The sequence below is a fragment of the Colias eurytheme genome, chromosome 4, assembly GCF_061535395.1.
Source record: "Colias eurytheme isolate Ceu_HAF_F1 chromosome 4, ilColEury1 Martin Lab GWU primary, whole genome shotgun sequence".
Taxonomy (NCBI): Eukaryota; Metazoa; Arthropoda; class Insecta; order Lepidoptera; family Pieridae; genus Colias; species Colias eurytheme.
In genome coordinates, this window is record NC_142983.1 from 7,676,272 (window position 1) to 7,686,188 (window position 9,917).

Consider the following 9,917-nt stretch of genomic DNA (forward strand, 5'->3'; position numbering starts at 1 on the left):
TACAAAAACATAATATAAAACCCATAATAAAATGCTAACAAAAAGCATTTAAATTAAAACGTACACTATTCGCTACGCAACCAATTTAAATTGAAAAAAGTTAGCGCATTCACAATTTCCTCTCAATGTAGCTTCATAGGAGCCCTATAGGTATGCTTATCTGCAGATTAGACTGGGCCAGGGGTCCAATGTACTAACGTTGCTATGCTACGGGGGTTCTCTCCCCAAGGTCAGCCATACCATTTATAGGACTATAGGGCGATGGGGGCTGCGTTTGTGATTATAGATTCACAACCATGTCGTATTTGATATAGCTTAATATGGGTCACTTTATTACGTTTTTATGGAATTCTTAATAGGATGATGTATGCTATTTTTTGTGTGTAAAGCTGTGTGAAATAAGTCGTAATAGAGCAACGTTATAACTAAAAATTATTCGATGGAACTAAATGCGTTTTAATAGATTTTATCATTCCAAAGAAATGGAATCATTTAATTTACAATGTACGTACTTTAAATGTGACGTCACTTTATGATAATATTTGTGTGATGAAAGTGAAGAATTTCTTTACATTACTTATAGGCTTAAAAATACTCGAGAAAAATAAAAATAAACTTGATAATATTCTTAAAAATGCTCATCCCGTCACAACACAACATTCTTACATACTTCATACATTCATTCATACTTCACAAAATTCAGTTGTAGTTGCGGTAAAAAGTTAATACAAGTATAATACAACAAGACACTAATAAAAGTCAAGTTTAAAAGTTTCGTTTTAAATCTTCTGCCGAGACGAGGTTGTTTTCAAGTCTGGCTAGTTCAAGTTTGGAGGCTTCGCTTAGATTCTCGACTGAAACTTCGATATTTATTAGCGGTTAAAGAAAGTTACGAGTGTAAAAAAAACAGCAATTACAGTTTGTAAGTAAAAGTGCGATTTGTGATTTTTTTCTCGAAACTTTTTAATTTATTACTTGCAATACAGCTTGGCATGTCGATTGTTGTGTTTTATTAAGAATTTTAACGTTTGTTACGAGTGTTCATAATATAATATTGCTTTTTATTGCTTTCGTGTGTAAAACTTTGTTTCAATCTTTCAAACACCTCTTCTACTGTGAATCAAGTTTGTAAAATATTATAAGCTGTTCGTATTGAAATGAGAATCATTTTTCATCGTTTTTGGTTTAAAATGTAATAAAAATATATTTATTAAAAGTTGAAGTAGTGTTATAAATTCTCAGAATACTTTCAAGGAACGCTCTTCGGTTTCGTTTTTGATCACACTTGAATTTTACCAAAATAAACCCATAGTTCATCATGGTAATATATTTTAAAGCAGTTGCTATTTAAGAATTAGTCGAGTATAAATATAGATGTATGACAAAAACTGAAAACATCTAAAATATAATTTTCACTAACTAGGTAGGTACTTACATTTTTCAAGCGTTGGGTAGTTACTTAGATTTAATTTTTTTTATTGTCCAATAGGACGGGATAATAATCCCGTTTTCCTTTCACCTCTAGTTTCGTTAATTAATTGTCAATAAAAGAAAAATAATTGATACGGTCCTCTGGGATAGGTATTATTAGTATCCAGTATATAAATGACGATTTCACGCTTGGCCGGTCGCAATTCCAAATAGCAACCATTTGTTTTCGAGTTGAGACCGCGGGGCGGCGCTGATTTCATTACGTGATTTATTTTTTCACTCCCGCGTGATCCAATAAATCCCGACGGCATTGGCGGGTTAATTAATAATTTTTGTATGCCATTTGTTACCAAATAGATATGTTAATTAAATTCACAATATATTTTATTGGAAGTTTATTAAAATGTTTAAATTTCGACTTTATACCAACTGTTCGTTCCTTTGTACAAAGGTGTCTGTTAATTCGGGAAATTTATTGAACAAAATAAGTTTTTTTTTATTTATCGATAATGTTATTATACCTTTAAAGTTTAAAGCAATGCAAGCACAAACTAGTTGTGAAATATATGAACTTAAAATAATCGCAATAACAGATGATAAACAATAAAAGCATAATAATTCTGGAATAAGATTAGCAATTTTAAAGTAAGTTGTAATATGGTCAATTAAAATTGAATAATTTTTACTCAGATTCCTTTTTCTATCTATCTATCGTATCAGCCATTGAATAGTCAAAACTAGATTGAGCATCATTTTTTGGGAGTGATCATTATTTCTCTGACGCATCTAATTTCTCTTTTTCAAATTACACGGCAGCTTCACTTGGACGATTGTGCGAGTTATTTACGACTTCAATAAAGTGAACCTTAAAATTGTTAATGAAAGGCATTAAAACACGCACACCCCTCGTAAATAACATGGTGACAGTTCACAAAAAATACCCAACACAGATTCCAATAGAAAAATGTCGCTTCATGTAATTAAAAAAAAACGTTTAATTTTCTGAGTAATTTATTTTTAGGTCACCTTTATATGTCTACAATAATTGTTTAGTGCTTAGAGTCAAGTTTACACAGAGCCAAGTTGCAGGTTATTGATTTTCTATAAAAGAAAATGTAGAAATCACTCTTATTAAACATTATTCCATCAAATAAACTTACCAGCTGTTAGAAATAGATAAGTAATTCCAAATCTACCTTAACCCCACATTATTTGGGTTTGCAGCTCAATTATAAATACCTCCATATTGAAATTTATAACCAGTCCTCTCCATACATTGGAAATATAATCGAATTCTTATTCCAAGAACTAATGTGCCTGCACGAACTGCAAAGCCTGCGTGTATTTCACAATGGAGTTTGGACGATGCACGACTGCCCCAAGAAATCTATTTTGAGATTTCTATTACGTGTTATTTCTGTATATTGAATAGATTTTTCTTTTTATGCTATACATATAGAGGTTATAAATAACATTACTTCAGAGATTTGAAATATATTTTTGGGAATATTTATCACTAAGACTTATGTTGACCTATAAATTATTGACGGCAACTGTATACGATAGCAATATTCTCCACGAACACCGAATTCTGAAAATACTCAAAAAAAAATTCAAAATTTACTCAGAATTGCGTAGTGATATCACATTAAAGGCACAATAAAAAATATAATTGAATTTTGAAATAAAAGTATCTATATTTTTCTACTTACACGATTTAAGAAATCTTCTTATTAGATTTTTTGATATAAGTCTAGACTGTCAGGGCTTATGTTTTCTCTAAAAGATCAGACATTCAAAAACGCTTTGTTAAAGTGAAAAGATAAAAGTTCTGTATTTGCAAATCAAATTTGAAGCACACTCGATTTGCATACCGCTAAGTAAAACGTTAACTATATGAAAACGATGTTTTTAACTTACAATTGTATTCTAGTTTGGAGTACCGGAATAATACGGTATGAACATAGTATAAAGAGAAAAGTAGACCGACTCCCGGCGTTTAGGACCGCACGGTACCTAAACACACGAGGCGCAGAGTTGTCACATTGATATTTTAAATAATTGTCTAAAGTCTAAACTCTATACAAACACCGACTGCTCACAGCAATGCCGCGCCGTGGCCCTCACGAGGCCTGTCCATGAGTAGTAACCGAGCGGCGTAGTGTGCGTGCGTACGTACATGAACGGGGCCGTGGCCAAGCGCTCCGCGTACATACAAAAGGCGCGATGTACCTTTGTTCGAAAATAACTTACTTTTCTCTTTATACTATGGTATGAACAAAGATAAAGCTTTGTGTACCCTTTCATAGCGATGCCTACTTCAAATTTCATTCAACCTGCTTGAAATTCAAAAATATTATGCTAGAGTTACATATTGTGTACGATGAATGAATAGAACTTTATGTGGATTTAATTGTACTATATGTGTGACAGGTTTACGTATTTGGTATTGAATGAAAATAAAAATATTTAAATTAATATATATATAATATCAAAGCACGTTTATCTATATAATCTTCGAAGGTCTTTGAAAGTTATTAGATTATTCTTTTCATGAATACAGAATAAACCATTATTTATTATGTGTTATTAAAATATAATATCAAACGAAAAATACATGTAACGTATTTGCTACGAAAAATTAATTCCACTATTCATCTAAAAATAACATTCAATATCCATAGATAATATAGTCCGGGATACATCGCCCATTTTTGCAAGTGATTACTATCAAGCTAATTTTCCGTGAGTAGCTTTATTTTGATGAGATGCCCAATAATTTCATGTACGAAACTCTCGATTGTGGTAGCTTACAGAGGTAACAAGGATAAAAAATTTTGATTTGACGGTTCTCAAATATTTATTACGCAATTTGCAGGACAATATGTCTGTTGAATTATATAAGTATTAAATAAGTGAAAATAAAAAAATCAGCTGGTTAGTAATCATTTATGATGACTTCGTTATCGATACACATTGGAAAGGGGGACTCTTTGATCAAACCATAGATTTTGTAGGACAAATATTTTTTCGAATAATTTAGATAATTATCTTGAGATTGAACAAAAAAAAACATTCAGTTAGTAATTAATATTTGAGAACCATCAAATCAAAATATTTTATCCTTGTTTCCTCTGGTAGCTACCACAATCGAGAGTTTTGTACATGAAATTATTGGGCATCTCATCAAAATAAAGCTACTCACGAAAAATTAGCTTGATAGTAATCACTTGCAAAAATGGGCGATGTATCCCGGACTAATATTGTATAATTTCTTCAACCGGTCAGTCTAGACTACCCTAGGTTTAATAACAACTAATATTTTGACGACACAAGATAATATTATCGTTCCATCGGGCTTCATTCTGTCTTCAAGTTAATGTATGTATGTCCGTCCGTACATCATGAATTCACCTCACGTAGTCCCCCTGTTTCTTTGCAGGACTGAGTTCGGACTAAAATTGTCCGTATTTATGCAAAATGGAACCACTCGACAAATTTCGTTTTTTGCTTTTATTGAAGAATACTCATCCAAAAGTGGTCTAAATTCTTATACAAACAAGAACCACATGATTTTTACGTTGGAAACAAGGTATACTAAAAGCAGAAAGGAACCACCAGCAACAACGAATAATACCATATTAAGCAAAACCGAACCACAGCACCACGGGACTGCTTTGTTCAAACAAATAAACGATATTACTATCATGTCATTTTATACAAAACAGATCCACACCTACTTGGTACCATTATACATTACACATATTTCTATTAATAACAATTATTTTTAATACACAAAATGGAACCAGGTTTCTGTGGTATGGTTATGCGTAAAATAAATACATAATTTAATTGTAATTTTTTATTGCAAAATAAAACCACAAGCATTCGGTTCTATTATGCATAAATAAATATTGTAAAACATTCTGAAACCCATCATCGCTATATGGAACCAAATGCCTTGACTTGTTACAATGCTTCTCATCTTTAAACAACGTATTTCATTACTTAAGTGCAAAACTCCAATTTTTTAAGTAAAACGTCGAACATATAGGTGACATTCAGCGAAGTAGTTCGAATACGTGAGGGTGTTTTTTTCCTCCGCGAAGTAAGTTCTATTGTTTTTGTTAATTACCTTTAAAATTAAATGTGAAAATGTTTAGTAATAAATAAATAAGCAAGCAATTGGTAAGAAAAGCATTGGAGACGAACACCGAAGATAATAATGAAGATACAACGGGTAAGTAGTTTTATTTAATGCATTTAAGTACTTATTGAATCTGAGATGCAGGTACGCTTTATCCACTTTTGATTCATTCCCGATTGTGGTGTGATTTTAAGAAGATAGTTCATTAAGTAAGTACAAGAGGAATCCTCTGTGGATTTACGTATTTTAACGACAATGTCGTTGTTCACGATGGCGCGGCGAGTCGAATTAAGAGATCATTTTGTTACGATTCATCTGTCATTGTGAGATGAAACTACTAAAGTCTAAACCCTGTTTTAAAAATAACTGTCGATGATCTAGGTACCTACCTACTATTTTGGTAAAATACGTTTAGATGTATTTCTGATGCCGCTGTAACAACAAATACTAAAAAACAGAATAAAAAAAGACGTGTGGCACTCGGGGACTGCCGCGGTAAAGCTATTGCATAGCATGCCTTCAAGCCACACCTCCGAGCCCGTCGGAGTGAGGTTTTTTCGTTACGGAATTTCTCGATTCAGTCCCCGCGCTCAAGGCCCGCGATAGAAGCTATGCAATAGCTTAATAAATATTTAAGAAACTCCCATACAATAAGCCGTGATTTTTTTGCCGTTTTTATAGATAATGGTACGGAACTCTTCGTTGCGCGAGTCCGACTCCCACTTAGCCAGTTTTTTGTACATGGCGCATGTACATACAACATACTTAGTCGTCTAGTAGGGACACGGCTTTATAAGAACTAATAATATTTTGCTGTCGCCATATACCTACGTATAAAAGCCGGGCGGCTTTATTGTTTTGATTTAAAGCTTTTTTTCTTTTTATTACAGAAGATAACGAAGAACCTTATACGTCGCTGCCTCTGGAGAAGCTTTCTTCACCTTCTAGCGATATTCAGTCCATATTACATCTCATTCCACAAGATGCACAGTTTTTATAACGGTCTCATTAGTGATGATGCAATAGAAGACCACATAGATGGACTAGACACGGTGGATTTCGAAATCCAATTTGATGATAACGTCGAATAAACGTCCTATATAAGTATTATTTTATATATTTTATTAATTAAAGCTTTAATTACGATATTATAAATACATAGTTTCATTTATATCATTAAATCCCTGGGATGTGGTTCCTTTTTGTATAAGAGAAAACCTATCAATTGATAAATGTTAAAAGGAACCACATGCACATTTTCTTAATTATCTAGAAAGTTTAAGAATATTCAGAGCAAATTTATATACACATACTTAAATAAGTAATTTATCAATGAATTTAAATAAAATAAATTTTAATTTTACTTCATCTGACAGAGCTGCAAATGTTTTTGTAAATCCTTTAATATCTCAGAAGTGCGTTTTTGCTGGGTGGTTCCTTTTTGCTTAAATACGGACAATTATAGTGTTTTGTTGACTTTCATTTTTTTATTTTCTTTTTCATCAACGATTGGGGATAGGAGGGATTGATATACGCTTGGCGAAATATTTCATATTCGAGTATTTTTTCTCTTAGGTATTCAATGTAAATTGTTTACTGCATATAAAAATACCTGGCGGATTATTTTACCAAACAACGTTATCGTGGGTCTAAGTCATCCACATAATTATAGTACATAATACAAAATAAAGCTTATATAAAATCCAAGAATGTCAGTATGCTTTTAGTTTTTACCCAAAAAATATTTTATGATGTCTTTTTACCTATGAAAAAAGCATACAAACAAAAAGTATTTATGCATTAATACTTTGGACCAGGTAAAGCTTATTGTCACTGCTTCAGGTACCGTAAACTATAAAAGTGTTGATGTGTATAGGTACTGTAAAAGAGAATTTTATTGAAAGCATTTTAAAAGTTTGATTCAAAAACCACTCCAATGCAGCGTTAGTTCAAACAAATCGTAAAATAGAAGCTATAAACAGTACACCTTCATTGATACAAAAGGAAATTGCTTATTCTACGTCAAATACAACATTTTCTTTCAGTTTTAAAAGAAATATTTGTGATCATGGCTAGTCTGATAAATAATACAAGTATTCCATTGAAATATATATATTTTTATTATATTTTATATCTATGTAAAAGATTTTGTTTGAAGCTCCCTATTTAAAATTTGAAGTAAACTTTATGTTAAAATTTTATGGAATGCATCAAATTAACTAAATTAAGTCTTAGTTTTGAAAGTTCGACATAAAAGGTTTCAAAATTCAACTAAAATGCTTTTATAAAATCTTTGCATTTAATGGTTTGAAATTGATTTAGAACTGTATTTTAGAACGTATTTAAAATACAATTTTTTGTAAATACTTTTTTTAATCACTACAATTATTATATAGCTGTTGTTATTTCTAACTAGCTTTCCACCCGCAGCTTCACCCGCGCAGTCAAAGAAAAACCCGCATAGTTCCCATTCCCGTGGGATTGCCGGGATAAAACCTATCCTATTTCTCGGGGTAAAAAGTAGCCTATGTCCTTTCTCGGGTATCAAAATATCTCTATACTAAATTTCATGCAAATTGCTTCAGTAGTTAAGGCGTGATTGAGTAACAGACAGACAGACAGAGTTACTTTCGCATTTATAATATTAGTATGGATTACACCAAAGTACTACTAATACTTTCCTACTTTATTTACTACTAGCGGTCCGCCCCGGCTTCGCCCGTGGTACATATTTACGTTTTCTCTACATCAGAACCATCCTCGTACTTCAAGGAATATAATAAAAAAAGAATTATCGAAATCGGTCCACCCGTTCACGCGTGATGCCGTGACAAACGGGTTTCATTTTTATATATTATACAGATTTAATTCACAATACTAAACCAAAATGAATAGTCCCAACCTTCAACTTCCATTTAAATAAAACACCATATTATAGCTGAGATGATAGATCCGCCATCTTAAATGGAATGGTCGGGAAAAAGTTTACAAATACACTTTTCTTATACGCCTTAGATGAGAACTAACAGGTGCAGTCTGGTACTATCACTAACAAGTTTGTTTCAAACTTCAATACAAGTATCTTTCTAAACCAATTACTTGTACACGGTGACTGATTTCAGTTAGAGTTGAAACGAAAGAAAGTTCATTCACGAATTTTAGAGACTAATATTTGGAATGTCAGACAAGTTAGATAAGGCGCATATTTAATACAAAAATCAAATAAAAAGACTTCATTATGTTTATATAAATATTAGAAACACACTTAATATGATATATTTTTCCAATAAGGTTAAAATCAACATAGGACGACCTTTCATCTAATTCGATTCAATAACCCAATTCAAGACCACTCAGACGACAGAAACATGCAACAATATATTATAATATTCATCTTAAAAAAATACATTTTTAAAACTTCACTTAAATAATTAACATGTACATTGTACAAAACATTTACCGCAATATTTTCCATCCCGAGACAGACTCATAAATGATTTATTCTTCCAGCGTCGCAGATTAAGAAAACAATGGATGACAATCTATCAACATTGAGTCCATTTAGGAAGACAATACCAGCGAGAGACGGGATCTAGTGAAGTGGACCGTTTTATATTATATTTATCTTTAATTACTACACGAAAAAAGCGATCCGCAGAATAATGACGCGATCTAAGGGAGAAAGAAACGGGAAAACAAATAGCGATTTTCTTTTGTTGGCTTATTATTCTCTGGTTAATTCATTATATCTATCTTTTGTTTATGCGTTATGTATTTAGACGTTTCAGTTCACTTTATACAGGAGGTATTGTTTGGTATTGTAGTTTTTAAATTGCATTGTCTCGTTTTTTTAGACATTGGTCTTCGCACCAGAAGTGCCAAATTGCAAATATTAAACTAACTTCTTATGAAGAATAATTGAATGATTTAAAATTTGAGAGAGTGGTAAACATTAAAAATATGTTATAACGATTCAAAAGTGCTTCTAGAAGAAGTCTAATTGAATAATTAATAAATGTTTGAGTTTGAGTTTAGTTTTAGGGTGAATATTTGAAATAAATTTAGTAAGTTATTACAATGTTTATTAAATAGGAAATCGCAACAACAATAACTACTTTTACTTCGAATATTTATGACAGCAATCCATACTAATATTATAAATGCGAAAGTAACTCTGTCTGTCTGTCTGTTACTCAATCACGCCTAAACTACTGAACCAATTTGCATGAAATTTGGTATGGAGATATTTTGATACCCGAGAAAGGACATAGGCTACCTTTTATTGCGAAACATGTACCACGGGCGAAGCCGGGGCGAACCACTAGTAGTAAATAATTGA

General features: G+C 31.9%; 1 long non-coding RNA gene across 1 annotated transcript; it reads left to right on the forward strand.

Moving 5' to 3' along the window:
• Positions 1–5,185: 5,185 nt before the first annotated feature.
• LOC149909088 (uncharacterized) lies at positions 5,186–7,043 on the forward strand. The gene is made up of 2 exons (XR_016458665.1): positions 5,186–5,671; positions 6,469–7,043. It is a non-coding gene; the product is annotated as an uncharacterized LOC149909088 (long non-coding RNA).
• Positions 7,044–9,917: the final 2,874 nt, after the last annotated feature.